At 38.9% G+C, this 22,306-nt stretch overlaps 1 long non-coding RNA gene across 1 annotated transcript in view; it reads right to left on the reverse strand.

Moving 5' to 3' along the window:
- Nucleotides 1–991: 991 nt before the first annotated feature.
- The window catches only part of LOC105528272, a 198,533-nt gene continuing 177,218 nt past the window's right edge, over nt 992–22,306 (reverse strand). The window contains exon 4 of the long non-coding RNA XR_001004334.1: nt 992–1,052. This is a non-coding gene — a long non-coding RNA (uncharacterized LOC105528272). The remainder of the gene's footprint in view (nt 1,053–22,306) is intronic.

Below are 22,306 nucleotides of genomic sequence, written 5' to 3' on the forward strand. Positions count from 1 at the left end.
CAGGTAACCACCTTTTGAACCACTATATGCTAACAGCTAACATTTACTGAAGGCTTACTGTGTGCTGGGTGGTGTGCTTAGAGTTTTATAGGGATTAATTCAATTAAGCCTCACAACAATAATTCCATGAATTTGCAATTATTGTTCCCATTTTACACGTAAGAAAAATGAGGCTGAAAGAGGTTAATTCACCAAAGTCCAAACAGCTGATACAGGTTGGAATTTGGATTTAACCCCAAGCAATCCGACTCCAAAACAAGTGCTTTTAGCCACCCAGTACATCACTTTTAATAAAAACAGCCAAACAATGTTTAATCTGTCCAAACAGTTTTCTGGCTTCCAATCACTGAGGCAGCTTATTAGGGTATATCTAAAACTAGCTAGACTGCAAATTGCTGTGAAGCAAAGCGGGTATGTCTGTCTACCTGTTTAGGTCAAAAGGTATGAGGCTTTCTGGTCATAGGTATTACAGGATCTGAAGGGAGAGATTTTAATCTGTTGATTAATTTAGGAGATTAATTGCCCTGCCAAGCCGCTGTTATGTCTTCGGTACATCTATTTCCTTCTCTGAAAAATGTAAATAATACATCCTGTGCTTCTATAAGAAATGACAGGGTGAAACAACTGTCATTTTAAAAAGCACTAAGCAAACTGTAAAGTGCTTTAAAACAATTATTTCATATGTTAAGCAGCTTACAAAATAGCAATTTCTTCAAATGCCCTTGCAAAGCAAATGAGACACAGCTGCTATGATGCTCTGCAAAGAGACGGAAATCCAGCTCTTTAAAATGTCCAAGGGGAAAACGCACACTGTAAAATTATTCCAAAGATGAATTTTACAAGAAGGATGGAAGTGTCATCAAGTTTTTCCACGGTTAATTCTAAAAGAGTGCCAGCATCGAAAAGATCAAAAAAGGCAGTTCTTCAACAGAAACCTGGGAAAATATTTTTCAATAACATTGCATAATAGAAATAGGAATTAAACTCACCTGAGGAGCAGAAGCGAGTAAGCCAAGTTTATGAGTTCTTCTCAATTTTGTCCCAAGACAAGTCTGCTGGGAATAAAAAATATTAAGAGAACTTTAAAAAGGAAAAAGGAAAAGAAAAAAAAAGGAACGTCAAGAAGGATGAGCTGTCGTGGAATGCTATGAAGTTTGAGAGTGACTCAGCACTAGCTAAGGGGCAGCAACAATTAAATGAGTTTGTTGAAAGAACGCTAATAAAACTCAGCATTCCCTGTAATCTCAGAACAAGGTTGCACCACTAAAGAAAATGTTAAACCATGCATTAGGGGGGCTGTGGTTTGATGAAGTTGGTTGGGGGTGGGGGAACTCAGGGCTGAGTCACAGGCTCCTTGGTGGGAGCACCACTGGGTCTCTGCCCTCTTGCCTGTTTCTCTCCCTCTCTCCGGGGAGTTCAGTTCCTCTACAATTAGCCAAATGAAACAAGTGAGCTGGCCACTGAACGATGAGAAATTGTGATTCACTTGTAGCATAAATTATAAAATACATACACTGTATAAATAACTCCTGAGATGGAGAGGGGGAAAGAACTTCTGCCACATCTTCTGGGCCCACGAGAATCATGAGTGCAGGTGCCTGTTTCTAGACAGAAGAGCACCTACGTCATCCAAAATGGATGCTGAGCAGATTTTTCACATTCTCTGGGAAAAAGAAGATCACAATTCCTCCTAGTAACTAATTTATATCTTTAGTTACTCTTTCTAGCCATTAAGCCCCATGCTAAAACTACCTTAAATTGCTCCTGTTCTAAACTGGCCTTGGTGGTTGTGGGTGAGCAAATTGTTTTCTCACTATTGAAAAATATAAAACCTTCATATATTTGCACAGAGTTATTCTTATACTAAACTCAGAATGGAAACCCAGGCAGTTCTCCTCTCCCTTCCAGAATGAGAATTCTCCACCTCTCTATCCAAGTTACAGAAAGAAAGAAATATTTTGAGGCTCTGGCATCATTTTTTCCTATTTTCATGGGGTCAGCTATAGACTCAGTGAAGAGTTTACATGTTCACAACTTTAAAAAAAAAACACTCAAAGGGTTAAAAACTGGAGGTTTGACATTTCCATAATAAGTGTTCTAAATGCTTATATTGATATATATTTGTTCTAGAATAAACTAAGGTACAAAATATAATAGTTGTAAGTTGTTCTGCCAGCCAAACTGTTCTCCTCCATTTATAAATGAAGTTGCTCAGTGTTCAACAACTGATTGCCATAAATGAATGGGGTCCTTCCAAGTCTCCAAAGAGCTGCTACAACTTGGTTTTCCCCTTGGGAGAAAAAAAAAAGTTATTGTTCTAATTGATTTTTTCTGTTCTGAATAGAAAAAAATAAATTAGATCCTTCCTTCCTTCCTTCCTTCCGCCTTCCCTTCCTCCCTCCCTTCCTCCCTTCCTTTTTCTTTCTTTCTTTCTTTTTCTTTCTTTCCTTTCTTTCTTTCTTTCTCTTCCTTCCTTCCTTCCTTCTTTCTTTCTTTTCTTTTACTCTTTCTTTTCTTTTCTTTCTCTTTTCCTATTTCTGCATTCCTACAGGAAGAGAGAAGGAATATTGTGCTTTTCATCAACCACAGCAAGAGTCGTTTCAGTTTGAAACAGCTTGTTTTTAAGGAAACTATACTATGGTCTTCTGGAATGGGAAGACCTTTTTCTTCCATGGGACAAAAGGTGAGATTTTCCTTTTGTCTTCACCCTTTACCAGTACAAAAGAGTGAACCATCTCTACATACATGTTCAGAGGCAAATTCCATGACTAATTGCAGAGTAAGCAAACTCCTTGATTCTGATCACACCAGCAACATGCATTTGAATTTAGGGTGGATTTAGATGATCAAGTCAGTAACTTAGTATAGTGAAAAGAAGACTGAGGACTTAGGAATCAAATCCCATAGTGACCTTGGTGAGGATTTTGCTCTTTTATGGACAGCTTAGTAGATAAGCTCAGTCTTTTAATTTACTTAACAAATTGCAGAGAGCTCTCCCATTGTATCATTTAATCATTTCCCCCCAACTCAATTTCCTCATTCATGCAATTGGGTTAATACAACTTACTGTACAGGGCTATCATAAGGACTAAATACGATATGTGTCTAACATACTTACTACAGTACCTGGCACATAAAAGCTGGACGAATTGTTTCTTTCAATTCATTCTTTAAATTCATGCTTGATAAACTGATGCTGGCTATAGTAATCTGTCACCCCCCGGCCCACAACACACACATACAAACCACACACACACAGCAGCTAACTAAGAACAGTCCCCTAATTTTGTCAATTTTTTGGAATCTTTCTTAAGGAACCCCATCACCATCTTATACCTACTACAGTAATGTATTAGTCACTTACCATGGGCCATGCATTGCACTAAGTTACTTTACATGGACAATATCACTTCATTTCCCCTACAACCCTATGAGCTCAATACTATTGTTATTCCCCTTTTGCTTCAAATTCACTTGATCACTAATATGAAAGAATCTTAAAAAGTAATTTTAAAATATCTATCTTATATGTTTTATTATTACAATGGACTGAATATACGTGCCCCTCCAATATTTATATGTTGAAATCCTAACCCCCAATGTGATGGTATTAGGAGGTGGTGCTTTTGGGAAAAAATTAGGTCACGAGGGTGGAGCCCTCATGAATGGCATTAGTGTCCTCATAAAAGAGACCCCAGAGAACTCTCTTTCCACCATGTGAGGATACAACAAAAACTTGGCAGTGTATAACTCAGGAAAGGAACCTGCACAACCATGCGGGTACTCTGGACCTACATGCTGAACCTATAGACTCCAGAAATGTCAGAAATAAGTTCCTGTTGTTGATAAATCACCCAGTTTATACTACTTTGTTATAGCAGCCCAAACTAAGATCATTACAATTGCAAAACATTTATGCAATACCTTACTGAGTTGTGTTTTGTCAATTTTGTTCAAGCAAAGCACTAAAATATAGTTTCTAACCTCCAAAAAGTGACTTTAATACCAGAGAAGAAACAGAATTTAGATTAAAGGGTTCACTATGTCTTTTTAAAAAATCATATAGGTGCTTCCTATCTCTGATTTAAGTTTGTGTACTTATTATAAACAAGAATAGTGGAAGCTCCTGTTTATATCTGTTTAAGAATTACAGCCAATATCTAGAGTACCAAATTGACAACACTGACCAGATGATGGGGGCCAGTCATCTTGTTGAAATGAAGAGCAAGAGATGGCTAAAGATTTTGCATAGAAACTACTCCACCCACATATAACATCTTAAAAAGTTACATTTATGCACATTTAATTGGCAAATAGAAAAATTTATATAAAATATCCCTATTTTTGAATAACTCTGAAGGTTAATGAAGCAATGAAGAATGCCTGTGCTTAATACAGAGACATTCACCAGGAAAAGAAGTGTCCCTAGTTGAAAAGACATTAGATCCCTATTCTAAAATCTCAAGTGTTTCATGCAGAAAAACTCCTAAAATAGAACATTTATGGCATACTTTTTGTATTATGTGTGACCGTGTTTTATTTTTTGGATAAATATTTATAGAGGCATATACCTGGGCTTCATTTTCTTTTGAACAATTTTTGAGATTTTATGATATAATGTTTCCTACTTCATGGAGAAACTAAGTGATAAAATGGAATTTTACAGAGGCCCTCACTGCTATATCTACTCCCTCCCCAAGCAGCATTACTACCCTAAATATGCCTGTTACTATGGATGAAAATAATTTATATTATCTTTGAAGCCAAATCTTCCACCTGGACATTAGATACTACCACTATTTGCCAACTCAACAAAATTGCTTAAGGAATACTCGCTATCTTTCCTAAAACATGAAACTCTCTCTCTCTACTGGACCATTTCCATCAGCACATAACCATATTGTAATCTCTCTTAATCAAAAACAGCAGCAATAACAAACCCCTTAGGCTGACCTCACTTTCCCCAGGTGTTTTCATCCAATTTCTTTGCTTCCCTTTGCAGGAACCTCACGAGTTGGATTTCCTCAGTGTTTCCAATTCCTCTCCTATCATTCCCCATTAAGCTACTCAAAACAGGCTTTAACTATCACAACGCTACCAAATTATGTTCTTGTTCAGGTCACCAGTGATGCTCAGTTGGAAAATTCAATGAGTGACTTTCAGTATTTATCATACTGGATCTATCAGCAGCATTTGGCATGACTTTTGACTCCCCTCTACTTGATGCACTTCATTCTCTTGGTTTTTGGCACACCACAACCTCCTAGTTTTTCTTCTACCTTGATAGTCACACCTCAGTCTCCCCTTATAATTCTGAGGACCTCTGGAGCTGAGTCCCAGTCTTCTCTACTTTATTTATACACACTCACTTGATAATATCACTCAGCCTCACAGTTTGCAATCCCAGCATGTTTGTGACTCTCAGGTCTTCATCTTTAGCCAGTGTAACATTGACATTCTGATTAGCTCCAAATATGCATGATCAACAAGCAACTTGACATCTATAATTAGGTGTCTAATAGTCATTTCAATATCAGTATGTCCAAAACCTAAAACCCAATATTCTTCACAAACTGGCTCTTCCTATAGCCATCTCAATCAATAGTATCTCAATCCATAGCAATTTTATATTTCTAGTTGCTCAAGCCAAAACTTTGCTTTCTTTTCAACTCACACTCCACATCCAATCTATCACAAAATCCTGTTGAATTTTGATTTCAAAATATATTCATATGAAGACTACTTCTCATAACCTCTACTGACCAACCCACGGCCTGAGCCACATCATCTTTTTCTTGGGTTGCTGGCACAGCCTCCTAATTAGTCTGTTTGCTTCTATCCTTGCCCTGCTCATCTAGTCTCTACTTAATATCCTGAAAGACCCTAGTTAAAAAGTCAACTCTTCCTCAGCACATTGAAGTAACACCCATTTCACTCAGATTAAAGCCAAAGTCTTCTATCAGTAACCTACAAAGCCTTACGGGGCCCCACCCTTGCCTCTCTGTTATCTCTCTGACCTATAATACATTTCCTTCCATCTCTTTGAATCATCCATGTTGGCTTCTTTGCTGTTCATTAAAAGCGCCAGGCAGTCTCCTTCCATTGGGCCTTTGCACAGGCTGTTCTCTCTGCCTGTGATACTCTCCCCTGGATATATACTTATAGTCTCAACTACCTCAGATCTTTGCTCAATTGACACTCCTATTTAAAATTGCAACTGTGCATATGGTCCTTCTCTGCCAGTGCACTACCCCAGTCTTAAACCTAATTACTCTCCTTTATTTTCATCTTTTCCATAGCATTTACTATGAAGAATATAATATATTGGCTTATGTACTATTTATTGTCTGTCTTTTGTGCTAGAATGTAGATTCTGCAAGGGTAGGGATTGGTGTCTGTCTTGGTCATGTCTTTTTTTAAGTCCCTAGAATAGTGCTTAGCATAGGAAGTCACGCAGTGGGTGTTGAACTGAATTGAATAAAATAGGCTTCCAGGAAAAGAACCAGAATTGATAACATTGTACCTATATGAAATAAGAACTTGACTTAAAAGAACTTGATAGAGAATTACTGTCTAGTGTCTGATTAAATCACAAAGCAAGAGGGTAGAATACATGAATACATGGCCTGTTTGTTGGAAAAGAGATGACAACCTGGAATGACCACCTGAAAAAAAAAGGAAACATAACTCCTCTCCCTTTCTTTTAAAGAATCTGGCAATATATTTTCAGATGACTCCAGAAGGAGCTTGGAACAGACCACAATAATGTGTCCTACAAAGTCATGAAGGAGCTGAGCTGAAAGCTTAACCTTAAAAAAAAAAAATCTGTTTCTCTATATCTAGGATTCATTGTAGTTCTATACAGACACTATGACCCATAGATGTCTGCCTGTGGCTTGTGCTATTGATGGCTTATCTAAGTCCTATTTCATTAAATTAGTCTCAGAAAAGAGCAGCAGTCCCATGGAATGTTTATTTTCACCAGCCTCAGCAATCTTAAGAAAAATCAAGTAGCACAGTGTTCTCAATGTGTAGCCCCCATCCTGTGGCATTAGCACCATCTAGAAACTTGTGACAATTGCAAATTCCTGGGATCCACCCCACCCCCAAATTAGAATTTACAAAATCAGAAATTTTAAGAGTAGTACTCAGTCATCTGTGATTTAAGTCCTCCAGATGACTCTGATGCCCATTCAGGTTTGACAGCCATTGAGGAAGTAGCATTGTTCATTTACAAGTTTACAATGACTTTCTTAGCAAGGCAATCTTAAAATACAGACTTCTTCCATTGATTAATGCAATACATTTGCTCCGGTATTCAGCACCCAACAATGACTCAACGGACTTCTCTTTTGCACTAACCTTTGCGAAATACTCTTTCTGGGCATTCTGCCTCAGATTAATGAGAAAGTGGTAGACTGCTCACATATTCCAGAAGCCTGCTCACATATTCCAGAAGCCTGACTTAACTGATTTCATAATGCTCTGAGCTGCTTAGCTCCAGGTTCTTCCAGTTAAGATTTATGAATCCAGACTGTAACACCATTTCTCAACATATCTTCAAGTTGATGATTTCCTTTCAATAGTAAAGTTGACCATAATGTAAAGTGAATTAAAGAAAAACAAAAAAAACTAGATATCAAGGGTTGTGTGAATTTGTCAAAAATGACTTACTAATTAAAAATATTAATCCACAAGTAGGTTACCAAGAGCCCCTTTGCTTTGATTATTCATGTAAAACCCATTAGTCTGTAAATTATTCACTTAAAAACTAGAACTCCATCTAGTCTGTGAAGTCTAAAACAAATATTCCTTAAGGTCAAATTTCCTAGGACTCTCACATTCCCACTAAAGGTAGACAGAGATCCCATTTAACCGATGACAAAACAGAAGCTCAGAGTCTTAGCTAAGGCCACATCATTACGGACAAAGTCGCAACTAAGGCTCAGATTTCTTGAATTTTCTTATAGATGTCAATTCAATGTAATTAATATGTATTAAGTACCTGCTCTGTGCCAGACCCTGGATTAGGGATGGGGCTATATAAGTTTCTTTTCTTTTTTTTTTTTTTTTTTTTTAGTAGAGACAGGGTTTCACCATGTTGGTCGGGCTGGTCTTGAACTCCTGACCTCAAGCAATCTACCCGCCTTGGCCACCCAAAGTGCTGGGATTACAGGCGTGAGCCACAGCGCTTGGTATAAATTTCTGACATAGCCCCTGCCTTTAAGGAGTTCAATGCAAGAGACTCTGTCTCCCTGATTATTTAACATCTTCCTTTGGCTGACTTCGAACTCCAGTGAAGTAATGAAAGGAATAATAATGATTGTTGATTCTTACATTGAAGAAATCTTGTGACAGAAAGAATTTCACCAGGAGGAGAATCAAGGTCCTCACACTGACCACACACTATTTTTTTTTTTAACTTACAATATTTTATTTGTGAGTTATACCTCAACAAAGCTGGGAAAAAAAAGTATGAAAATGTTTCCCAAAGTGGATGTATTATTTTATATTTCTTCAGTAATATAGAAGAGTTCCAGCTGCTCTACATCCTTGTCAATACTTGGTATTGTCAATCTTTTTAATTTTACCCGTATGGATTTTTTTTCAGTGAAGTGTCTACACAAATATTTTACCCATTTAAACTTTTTTTCCTTTTTTTGAGTTATGAGGTTTTGTTTTTTTATATACTTTAAGTTCTAGGGTACATGTGCACAACATGCAGGTTTGTTACATATGTATACATGTGCCATGTTGGTGTGCTGCGCCCATTAACTCGTCATTTACATTAGGTATGTCTCCTAATGCTATCCCTCCTCCCCTCCCCCTTCCCCCCCCCCCACAATAGGACCCGGTGTGTGATGTTCCCCTTCCTGTGTCCAAGTGATCTCATTGTTCAGTTCCCACCTATGAGGACCACACACTATTTAATCAAGGCACCAAGATGTCCTACATCTTGGTGATGAAGAGATTAAAAGTACCCTATTGTGGGCCGTTAATATTTCATACCAGAACACAATGTAGAGATACCATGTGAAAAAATGATGAGCTTGTAGAAAAGGCAGTGAGAATTGGAGCTCAAGGTCAGAGAAGAATAAAAGCTTAGTATGAACAAGTTACATTTTATAATTTAAAAATAACATGATGTTCAGATATATTCCCAAAAAAAAGGCATATTAGAACTGGTCTTCACTCTTGTTATTCTCTTCATTGTATGAGTACGAGGTTGAGTTTGAGAGATCTACATTTTTCAAAGCACTAGCGCCACCACTTTTGCAAATGTTCAGGTTAAGGCAATAAACTTGTGTGGCTGGGAACTGGAGACTAAGTTCTGGTCTCCAGTCTAACACTTACTGACTTTATAACCAAAGGTAAGATTATTTTGGGTGGTGGAAAAGGTGAAAATAAGACAACTGCAGACACGATTTTTTAAGGAAATTGAAGTTTTCCATAAAGCATTAAAAGTTATAGAAATATAAGGTCATATTTATTCAGTCACCATTTTAAGCACCTGTAATATCCTCTGAGTGGCACCAAGTCCTGGGGATACCCAAGTGTATATACTATCATCACTTGGCATCTATGGAGAATTGGTTCCAGGATCCCCTGCCAATACCAAAATCTGCAGATGCTCAAGTCCTTTATATAAAATGTGCAGTATTTTCATGTAACCTATGCACATCCTCCTGTATGCTTTTTTTTTTTTTTTTTTTTTGAGATGGAGTCTCGCGCTGTGTCACCCAGGCTGGAGTGCAGGGGCGCGATCTCGGCTCACTGCAAACTCCGCCTCCCGGGTTCACGCCATTCTCCTGCCTCAGCCTCCGAGTAGCTGGGACTACAGGCGCCCGCCACCACGCCCGGCTAGTTTTTTGTATTTTTAGTAGAGACGGGGTTTCACCATGTTAGCCAGGATGGTCTCGATCTCCTGACCTCGTGATCCACCCGCCTTGGCCTCCCAAAGTGCTGGGATTACAGGCTTGAGCCACCGCGCCCGGCCTGTATGCTTTAAATCATCTCTAGATTACATATGATATCTAATACAATGTAAATACTATGTGAATAATTGTTATATTTTATTGTTTAGGGAATTACCAGAAAATAATCTGTAGGTGTGCAGTACAGACACAACAATCCTTTCTTTTTTCCAAATGTTTTTGATCCAGAGTTAGTTGAATCCCCAGATGTGAAACCCATGGATATGAAGGACCAATAGTAACAAAGCATTGGTGTTTTTAATTTATTACTAGAATAGCTGGGAAACATCCTTAGAACATCAGCCCAAAGTGACTTGAAGTGTAAAACAATTGGATATAAGAGAGCTTTTCGAGAGAGTTAAGTTTCTAATCCAGGTTTTTCTAATCAAGGATTAGAAAAAAAAAAACTAGTGAAGGTAGGCTTTTATAACTTAAAAAAAAATTACAGTATCATTTTAAGAAGAGCTTAGGTCAGCCAGTATGAAAGCAAAGAAAAAGAAAAGTTAGTCTCAAGTCATAGAAAAAAAAAAAAGATTTGGAAAGAGATTAGGGAGACTTTGATTTTTCTGGAACACTAGAGCTAGTTATTGGGGGAAAAAAAAACCTTGTCGAATTGCTCTGCTGAAAATATTTGGAAAGTAATTAGCTAATTCTCTTTCTCAACGTGTTTAAAGATATGACTAAAAGTGGGTGCTAGAATACTCCTTTTCTTGAAGCTCCACTTCTAGAACTCTGAATGGCAATGAGGTAGCTTAAAAGTCTATTCTCTTCTCCCTCCCTTATTTGGCTGGCATGTCTAATTCCAGAATTGGAAACTCATAGACATTGCTATGAAATGTATCATAGATCATGACTCACTATGAAAAGGACAAGTGTGCAAGTTGCCTTACCAGTGAAAAATCCTCTGCCTGCCCTCTTTCTTCCTGAGACAAGACTTCAGTTCTTTCTCTCTGATTCATATCCTGAGGAAATCAACATGATAAAAAATGGCTGTGTTCAATTAAAAAATGTCTCCAACCCACACTTTAAAAACGTAAGCTCTTTTCAATCCAGATATGTGTTATCTTCCTGAGAAAGTCTTTTCCTTCAGAAGAATTTTGTGCCATTTAAGATAGGCAAAACAGGCAGAATGCCTTTCCTGCAATGAAAGTTACACATTTAGCCAACAGATCTGCAAAGTGCATCTGCCATGGCAATGGATTTAAAGATGGGAATTAGTAGGAGAAAGAACTATGGTTTATTTGAGCCCACCAGCATCAGGTATTCTAGGTACTCTTCAATAGTAGTAGTTAACATTAATTGAATGCTTGCTAGATGTCAGGTACCATTCTAAGTTTTCCTTGCATTATTTCATTTAATCCAAACAAGTTTGTGAGATAAATCTTATTATGGATCCTAACTCACAGATGACGAAAATGAGGCTCATCAGAGGTTAACCAATTTGTTCAATGTGAGATGGCAAGTAGCAGAGAGGGTATTCAAATCAGAACTGTCTGACAGCAGAACTTAAACTTCTAACTATTCCTCATGTAGTCTTTTAGGAAAAGGTAGATAGAAGATCCCCATCGTGGGTATGAGAAAATGTAAACTCAGAGAAGGTAAGTAACTTGATTAAGAGCACAAAGATTACTGACATTTTTGGCCTGGGATTTGAGCTCAGGTCAGGAGGACTTCAATGTTCACTTTCCAATCATATCGATAGAAAACCTGGGAGATGAGTAGATATCCTCACATTCATTCCATGTAAAGTATTTTTAATTCAAATAAGCAAATGCCCACTCTGTACAAGACTCTGTGTAAGTCTTACTGCACGTAAGGCTTTGAAGATAGTATGAAAGAATTAAATATATTTTACTTGCCTCCGATGAACTTTAAATTCTAGTTGACAAAGAAAATACACAGATGAATAAACTAAGATCAGTTGCAAAGTATTGTGACACGATAGGTAAAATAACATCCTATGCATTAAATAGATCCAGAAGAAATACTGGGAGAAGCAGTGATTAGAGAAAAAAATTGATCAAGAAAAGCTTCCTTGAAGAGGTATAAAATGATATGTATGATGAATAGAGTTGATCCCATTGCCTGACACCCTGTCTATTTTGTGGGTAGAAAAAAAAGATACTTTGGAGAACCTATGGAGAGAAAATATGAACTTAGCACCTATGGGAAAGGTCCTATGAAAGATATGGCTCACAATTACAGAGCCATAGAAAGGTTGAAGGAGAGGGAAGGATTTCTCTGTGATTACAGTTAAAACTACTAGCAATTACTCTTTCTCTTGGCTAATAGTTTCCCATAGGGTCCCATCAAATATAAACTATAATAGTTACAAATCAAATCTATACTCATTCTTGATGAAAAAAAGGCAAATGGCCAGAGGAGAGGGAGAGGAAAAGTCAATTTCAGCATTTTCAAGGGATTTTCCATGAGATCTAGCCAGTAATAGAAAAGAAGAAATTTTTTTTCTGAATAAGGAATGGGCTCGAATGCTGATTGCTTATTTCACCTCCTACCTCCCTGGCAAACCCGCAATTTAATAAAGAATGGGCTATTAAAAAGAACCCTTGGATGGTAAGCATGTATTCCTCAATTATAAGATTTATCCAAGCTACGTTCAACTTTTTTTCAGTCTAAGGCATGGACTTCAGCCTTCAAGAGGACTATTTACTGAGACTTCTCTAAGAAAAGAAGTATTCAAGGTGCTAATGAGCATTACTAAAAAAACAGTTCTAAAGTCCAATAACTTTAGAAAAGCTGAGTTCAGGCCGGGCGCGGTGGCTCAAGCCTGTAATCCCAGCACTTTGGGAGGCCGAGACGGGCGGATCACGAGGTCAGGAGATTGAGACCAGCCTGGCTAACACGGTGAAACCCCGTCTCTACTAAAAATACAAAAAACTAGCCGGGCGACGTGGCGGGCGCCTGTAGTCCCAGCTACTCGGAAGGCTGAGGCAGGAGAATGGCGTAAACCCAGGAGGTGGAGCTTGCAGTGAGCTGAGATCCAGCCACTGCACTCCAGCCTGGGTGGCAGAGCGAGACTCCATCTCAAAAAAAAAAAAAAAAAAAAGAAAAGCTGAGTTCAAATGTTTCATTTTATTTCACTTTATTGTATTATTTTTATTTTACAACCTTAGCTTTGCTCATGTGCATTTTGGATGTCCAGTGGAGACATATTCAGGATTTCTTAAACTTGTTTAACCTTTAGAATACCTCCTTATTTTGGAGAACTTGTATTGATATCTCATAGACTTCATATTCCAAGAAAAGAGTCATGCTCTCTTTCCTTACATAAGTTTTAGAAGGCAGCTCTTAGGTCCAGGTGGATGGAGTAATGGGTGGAGAAAGAGGACTACCAACTGGCCATAACTTTGAGCCCATAGCTGGGAGTGATGGGCCTCCACTTTTAGCTTCCTTGAATTCATCATTAAGCAAGAGTGAACGACAAATCTCTAATGTTTCGGTTGATGCTTTTCAGGGCCACATTCACAGTCACATGGAAAAGCACTGGAGTCACTCTCCTCTACAATGATCAGCTCAGTGTTGGTAGCAGTGGGAACGAGGGAGACAAAGCAGGGGTTTCGTCCCACAAGATAGCCAAGGGCTGTCTAGAACTGATGGAGCACATGGAGTGAAGGATCATTTACACTGCATGCCTGAACACACTGTGTCAATTACCTTTTAGTATTTCACCCATAATCTTTGAAAAGCACTCAAAAGAGTTCAGATTCCTTTAGTGGGTCATTCTGTATCTGTTGGATGTTCCTTGCCCTTGCCTACATCTGACCAGAGTATAAGATTAATGAAATCAAACTTTTCTAAACATCACTTGTATGAGTGTGACTTTAAAATGCTGCCATTGCTTATGGTCATTTAAAGAGGAGGAAATGGAGACAGTGAAAAGAAAGTTGCACCACTTAGAGTTCTATTTTAAGACAGAAATCCTCAAGCAAAACTTCTCTCTATAAGAATGCAGTTTGCTTAGGAGAGAGATTACCTCAAAATTAGCACACCTGAAAACTACTTAATTCCTAGCACATCACACGTACCACCAAATCAGACAGCCTACCCTGAAGGGCTGATTTTCTGCCCTATCCTAAGGGTCAGAAATGTATAAAAAGACACAGTCAACTCATTAACACATTTGCATTTTGCAATAGCATTAACCAAGATTTTTATCCGGTAAGTAAAATTAAAATATTTCTTAATGTAAATGTAAGTATACTTATACATCTTTTTCTATCATCCAAATATCTTTGTCAATGAAGAATTCTCTATTTTACAGATAAACAGTTTTAATGAACAACTTACATTTGTATAGTGCTTTACATTTTACAAGTCTTATTTTATCCTCAGTACAACTCTGAGAGTTGAATCTTAGTGTCTTCGTTTCATGATGTACGAATTAACGATTGAGAAAATATCACCAGGCTAATACAAGGTAGAGTGAGACTGAAACCCGGACTTTCTTTTTGACTCAGATTTAGCCCTGTCATTTCTCATGAAGTGAGTCAGAACCCACACTTTCTGAGAGATTTCCAGAATAAGTCCATGGTGATCCCTTCTATACTCGTAGTTCATTGCACTGCAAAATTAGTACTTGATTGGAAACTGTCTTATTGTCCAATTACTTCATGGGTCTCTGTCTTATCTATCACACCCAAACATAAGCCTGTTATTATGTTGCTCTTTGGGGCATCCCCTGACTTCCTCATGTGCTTTTCTTACTACAGAGAATGCTCTCTTTCAGGCCCCACACAACAAGGCTCAAGAGTATTCAACAGGACTCAGGCCAGGGGCGGCGCGTTTCCCTTCCTGGAAGGTCTTGCTGGCATTCTCAACCGCCATCCTTGCTCCAGGAAGGAGACTCTCCTGTGTGCTCCTATAGCATCCAGTGCTGACATCTGTAATGGATTCATCCCACTGTCTTGTACTGCCAGTGTCTATTTATCACGCATTTCCCACATGACCTTCACCACCTTGAGAACAGGAATCCTATGTTACTTCTCTTTGAATCCTCAGACCCTACCACATAGTAAACTGTTAATAACTGATAAATAAATAATTGAATAAAAAAGTAGCACAAAACCAATGAAGGCAGTTAGTTAGTGCCTTTAAGGAGTTCTCAGACTCATGGGAAGAAGAATCTGTAAAGAGACCAGGACAAGCAACACAGCAAGGTGTACTTCCCCAGTACAGATGGGTTCAGGTGCCTTGGGGGCATACACAAGAAGGGACAGTGCTGCCCTGCCAGTCAGGCCTCAGAGAAAGCAAAGTTGAACAGAGTCTTGAAAGGCGAGCAGAAAGTCACCAGTGTTTGTGGAGCTGAGAGAAGTAGGGTCAGAGTAGGCGGCAGGAAGAGAAGGCAGGCTTTAGCAAGGCTCTATTTTATCTTGGCTGTGTAACAACCTTTTCTCTGGGGGAGCTGACCTTCTCTGTATCCAACCTTAGGGTTCTATAGCAGCTGCCAGTCATGTTATCTTGTTTTCCTGGCTCAGAGGACTTCCCAGAGGTTTTGCACATTTTTCCAGCCTCATGGAGGAAGGTCTAAGAGAATAAAGCTGACCCAGAGAGAGAAGCTTAAGGCAAAGTGGGAGGAAGTGCCTGGGTCCCTGATTCTAGTAATTTCTGGAGCCCAGTATACCCCAGCCCTTTCTGGAGTTTGGTTTGGTAACTAACTAAACTAAACTGGGTTTCTTTCACTTGCAAACACAAGAGTACTGACCAACACTAAAACCTTAAAAATGGCCGGGTGCAGTGGCTCACACTTGTAATCCCAGCACTTTGAGAGGCCGAGACAGGTGGATCACTTGAGGTCAGGAGTTCGAGACCAGCCTGGCCAACATGGGGAAACCCTGTCTCTACTAAAAATACAAAAATTAGCTGGGTGTGGCGGCATGTACCTGTAGCCCCAGCTACTCAGGAGGCTGAGGCATGAGAATCACTTAAACCCAGATGGCAGAGGTTGCAGCAAGCTGAGATCATGCCACTGCACTCCAGCCTCGGCAACAGAGCAAGCCTCAGTCAAAAAAAAACCACCTTAATAACATCTCCTGTGGGCTGGGCATGGTGACACATGCCTGTAATCCCAGCACTTTGGGAGGCTGAGGCAGGAGGATCACTTGAGCCCAGGAGTTCAAGACCAGCCTAGGCAACATAGTGAGACCCTGTCTCTACACAAAATAAAACTATTAGCTGTGTGTGATGGCACACACCTGTAGTCCAAGCTTCTCAGGAGGCTGAGCTGGGAGGATCACTTGAGCCCAGAAGTTTGAGGCTTCAGTGAGCTATGATCACACCACTGTACTCCAGCCTGGGTGACAGTGTGAGACCCTGTCTCTAAATAAGAATAATAACAATGAATCTCCCCTACAGCATGCATATAGAGATAGGCACAAAGTAGCTACTCAAGAGTTTGTTCCTCAAATCGACCTTTTCCCACCATCTGTTCAATCCTTTCATTTAAAGATGGAGGCACAGACTTAAGTACCTTTTCCAAAGCCACCCATTCTACTCATAACAGATTTTATCCTAGAGCCTGACCTTTCTTTTCTGAACAGTGTTCTATCCACCCAACACTGCTTCCTTTGCTTTTTGCTAGCTAATAAACCTTAAGGTAAGAGGTGATCATGGGATTCATATTTGATGGAAAAAATAAAAATGAACAAAAATCATGATCTGACTATAAAGTACTGAAATTATTGTTTTTTATTCATTTAACAAATAGCCCCCATATGCATCTGCCTCTGTCATAGGCGGGTATTCTGGGGCAAACAGGACATGCTCCTTGACCTCAAGTAAGGTCACTAAGTGGAGGGAGGAACTGTACAACTTACCAGAGCTTCATATACCCTCAAATCGGCAATCTGGGAGAATATCTACTTATTATTTTTTCAATTGCTGGTAAGTCCCTTTGAACCAGTTATGAGGCAAACAAAAATGTCAGCTTACAATTTTATAAGTGCATTTAAATTCTTTTTTATTTTTTTTATTTTTTTAGATGGAGTCTTTCTCTGTCACCCAGGCTGGAATACAGTGGCATGATCTCGGTTCACTGCAACCTCTGCCTCCTGAGTTCAAGCAATTCTCCTGCCTCAGCTGCCCGAGTAGCTGGGACTACAGGCGTGTGCCACTACGCCCAGCTAATTTTTGTATTTTTAGTTGAGACGGGGTTTCACCATGTTGGCCAGGCTGGTCTCGAACTCCTGACCTCGTGATCTCCCTGCCTTGGCCTCCCAAAGTGCTGGGATTACAGGTGTGAGCCACTGCGCCCGGCCTTAAATTCATTTTTAATCCACAATGGTATCATCCAGCTGGACCAATTGAATATGGCACTTGGGTTTTTTTTGAAAACACAAAATAACCTCCAAAGACAACGAATTTCTTCCACTAAGTATACTGAAAGAATATGCTGTAGATTCTTAGGTCTGCCATGAAACGGGAGGTTCAAAGATGTTTTGCCTAAGGCTAGGCAGCATCACTGCCCTGAAAAGACCTATACTATTCAAGATGAGTATGTTTGTATGCATTTGTTAAAATGATGAGTTCTAGAATTTATATTAAATTTCCAGACAGGCCTAGAGGCAGATGCCAGGATCGCCTTAAGTCACCTTGATACCCTTCCAGCTCTGTGATTCTACGATTGCTTATACTGGATTTCTCCAACCCTGTGATGGGCTGAAGAGCTATTTCTGTCCTAGTTCTTTGCCTTATATAGGTCAAATCCCATTCCAATGAGTACCATAACAATAACCACCTCATGGCCTGGTTATTTTAGAAAACCTGATGAAATGAGAATCAAGTATGACCTCCAAACCGAAGTGGGCTGTTACAGAATTTGACCTGAATATTACTTAAGCAAGGAGGTGGCCAGTGTCTTAAGTTTTCATTTTCATGGCACTGAACTACTGCAAAACTATTAGATTGAAGGTACCAAGAATCTACTAGTGAATCCAAACAACTGTACCCAGAGTCCCTAATCAGTGACTCCATGTGCCTGATAGATACTACAAAATCAGAATGTCAGGGGACTGAATGCTATGAATTTCCACGTAAGAATGGTCTCCAACTTATGCCTATCCACTATAGCCAAAGAGTGTCAGGGCAATTGTCCATCTTAATTCAGGGCTATTAATAAGCCTTCTTTTCAAATTGGGCATCCCAAACCTGAGGTTTCTTTCTCCAATCTCTCCCAGGGAGCTAGAGCCATGCTTCTTTTTGCATCCATTGTTCTTGCTTGAAACGAGGTGCTAGTTGCTGCTCTCTGAAAGGTACCTTTACAAGAGTGTAAAGACCCCGAGGGTACATACTTGCTTGGCTGATTCCCAGCTATCCTTAATATCTGGGTTCTCTCATTAGAATTTAAGTTCCACAAAAGCATGAAATCTCATGCCTAGAACAGTGCCTAGCACACAGTAGGTGCTTGATAATTATTTGTTGAAATAATGAATGAATAATGATGGATAGTTACTCTTTGAGACCCAATTCCAATGCCACCTGTCCCTCCCAAAGCAGCTATGTGTCTCTCCTCTGATCCTTTAGAACTGTTTGCATTTCTCTATAATAATACTTACAGGATACTCTCTTTATTGTTTATATCTGTTTTCCCAATTAAGCTGGGGAATCTTTTATGGGAGGAACTATGCTTTATAATGTCATATGTTTTGTTCCTAAAACAATAGGAGTTCAATAAATGCTTATTGCTTGAATGGTTGAAAGAGTGAATAAAAATATTTCTCTTGTCATGATAAATGCTAAAGATTTGTGATTTAACCTTATACCTCAAATTTTGCCTGAACTCAAGGGCTTTCCATGGATCAAACTGATGAAGCCATGAGTCACCGGGCTTGGAGGGGAGGGGTGTTTGTTTGTAGAGGATTTGCTTCCCGACCTCGATGAATCACATGTGTAATCACCCAAACTGCATCCTGTCTGGGGAAGTAACCAAAACCCCTATTTCTGGCCTCAATGGCTTTTTGGTTTTATGAGTAAATGCCACTGGCATGTCATTAAATAAATGCCCTCAGAAAGTCCTCAGCCAGTGCTATAACCTACAATAGTCAGGGTTGTGACAGAGAAGCAGCCTTGCAATTAGAGTACAAGGTAGAGGAGGTACTTTATCACCTGGCATCTTTCTGGTGACCTGCCTCCAAGTTCTTTTCCAATATAAGTCATATTCTACTCCCGATCACAGGCATGATCATGTAATTCACCTGCACACAAAGAATCAGTGGTTCTCACTATCTACAGAATAAAGACCAAACTTCCTAACTTACAATCCAAGGCCCTCCAGAATCTGGTTCCATCCCGTTTTACCTCCTTTGTCTTCTTCTGTCTCCATATAAAATTGTTCGGTGTTTGTGGAACATATGGTTCACAAACACCGAACAATTTTCTGAACACATCCAAACCCTACACTTTGCTCTTATGCTTTTGTTCCCTCCTAGAATGCCACCCATCCCATTTTCAGATGCCCAACACTTGTGTATTCTTCAAGTCTCACAAAATGCCACTTCCTCCATAATGTCCTCTGTGATTGTCTAATCTAAGGAAGAATGACTTCTCCATTGAACATACTTAAGATTTTATCTGTACTCCCATCCCATTGCTTATTTCTAATAACATGTAGGCACATGTCTGTTTCTCTAATCAATTTTCTTAGTCAATGTGATACTCCAGCTCTTACCAGTGCCTGCCACAGTGGACACTCAAAATAAAAGTTGGTTGAAGAAAAAATTGAATTAGTTAAATTGTTTAAATCCTTATCTTTGGCTTGGAATATTCAGGAAAGATTCAATGTAAAAAAATTCTTATTCTTATGTATCTCATTTTATCCCTCACCCCTTTCCAAGAAAACACGAGATTAAGAAAATCTTTGGTCCCAGCAAACAATTGTTGTTTTATATCTATGAATCTCAAAGGCAAGGTTTTCATTCCGGGCATCCTTCCGCCTGATATCTAGCACTTTGGGGCCCACTTTGCTAACAGATGTCCTAAGCTTAGAGGGGAAAATATAATTTTGATATTAACTTGAATAAAAATGAAATATAACGAGGCGAGGATTTACTGTTTCAAAATGCAAACTTTTAAAAAGATAGTGTATTCCAAAAAAAAAGACTTTTCTGTTATCTGCTGTTTGGGAATATTCATGCCACAGTGCCAGTTTCAGCGTGGACACATTCCTTTCAGTATGGATAAGTGAGAGTTGATGCAGTAAAGTTTAGCTTTGACTGCAAACCACTTTGCTTTCCTTTCTGTTTATTAGTATAACTCTGGTTATGAGAATAAGGACATAAAAGCAGACAAGGCTAAAATCACCCCGGCCAAGGTCAGATAATGAGAGAAAAGAATGTCAAGAGTTTTATTTTCTCTACTGTCTTTGGGCAATGGTCACATCCAGGTGGATAAAAGAGACAGGTAGCCACTATTGCAGTTTGAGAGCCATCTCCTTTCCTGTTTCTAGAAAGCTGCCACTGGGGCAGCATTCTTCCTTCTTTAGAGGTCAAGTCCTCCCTACACCACTTTATGACTGAATGACTATAGAAAAGTCGGCAACTGGTCATCAGAGAAATGCAAATCAAAACCACAATGAGACGCCATCTCACACCAGTTAGAATGGCAATCATTAAAAAGTCAGGAAATAATAGATGCTGGAGAGGATGTGGAGAAATAGGAACGCTTTCACACTGTTGGTGGGAGTGTAAACTAGTTCAACCATTGTGGAAGACAGTGTGGCGATTCCTCAATGATCTAGAACTAGTAATACCATTTGACCCAGCAATCCCATTACTGGGTATATACCCAAAGGATTATAAATCATGCTACTATAAAGACACATGCACACGTATGTTTATTGCAACACTATTCACAATAGCAAAGATTTGGAACCAACCCAATATCCATCAATGATAGACTGGATTAAGAAAATGTAGCACATATACACCATGGAGTACTATGCAGCCATAAAAAAGGATGAGTTCGTGTCCTTTGTAGTGACATGGTTGAAGCTGGAAACCATCATTCTGAGCAAACTATCGCAAGGACAGAAAAGCAAACATCACATGTTCTCACTCATAGGTGGGAACTGAACAATGAGAATACTTGGACACAGGGTAGGGAACATCACACACTGGGGCCTGTCGTGGGGTGGGGGTAGTTGGGAGGGATAGCATTAGGAGATACATCTAATGTAAATGACGAATTAATGGGTACAGCACACCAACATGGCACATGTATACATATGTAACAAACCTGCATGTTGTGCACATGTACTGTAGAACTTAGAGTATAATTTAAAAAAAAAAGAAAAGTAGGCAATTTCTTCATCAGTTAAATGAAGATAATAATGCATAACATGGTCAGACTTTATAAACTCTAAAGTGCTGTTCAAATATTAGCTACTGTTATACATTCAAAGATGAGTATTTTTTTCCCCACTACGTAACACAGAGGTTGGCAAACTTTTTTTTTTTTTTTTCATTGGTGAGAGGATGATAATAGCATTTTAAGATTTGTGGACCATGTGGTCTCTGTCGTAACAACTCCATTCTGCCTCTATAGTAGAAAAGCAGCCAAAGACAGTATCTAAATAAATGGATGGGCTTTGTTCCAATAAAACTTTATTTATAACAGGTAGTGGACCAGATTTGGCCCATGGGACACATTTGCAAGTCTCCACCCTACACCTTTGGTGAGAATGAAACACCAGAGGCAGAGGGGAATATCTAAATTCTGTTTGTGGCATGAAGAGTAATATAGTTGGGTTTTGTGATCAGTTGTCTTGAGGCTTTCAAACATCTTTTTAAGGTACTCTCTTTAACATTAGAGTTTTAATTTTGTACATTATCACCACCATCTTCATCGTCATCAATATCATTTTGTACCTATCTGAGAAGTAGTACCAAGAGAGGTATAAAAGAACACCAGTTTTCTATACCTGTCACTTGACCATACTCTGTTCTGGGAAAGACAGCTCTGCTTATTGTTAAAGAAAATATCAATCATACTTCTGGCGAAAGGTCTTTACATTTTTTAACAAATTGGTCCTTTGAGCGAGATGAATTTTAATGGATTGGTTTATTAACCTAAAGGTTGAACTAGACTGAGAGTAACTGAATGATTTGCTCATAATTAGTATTATTTATAATTATTTTACTTGGGAAAAAATATCACCTTAAATGTCAGGATGTTTTTTAATTGCTTCAGATGAGATTCAAAATAATTGACTTCGCATATTTATTTTTAAAAACTCATTTAAAAATGTCTGAAGCTGCTGACAGTCTGTCTAGAAGAGGCAAGATATTGATATTCATTACTGGGAACAGGGCAGAAATTGA

The sequence above is a fragment of the Mandrillus leucophaeus genome, unplaced genomic scaffold (genome assembly GCF_000951045.1).
Source record: "Mandrillus leucophaeus isolate KB7577 unplaced genomic scaffold, Mleu.le_1.0 Scaffold71, whole genome shotgun sequence".
NCBI lineage: Eukaryota > Metazoa > Chordata > Mammalia > Primates > Cercopithecidae > Mandrillus > Mandrillus leucophaeus.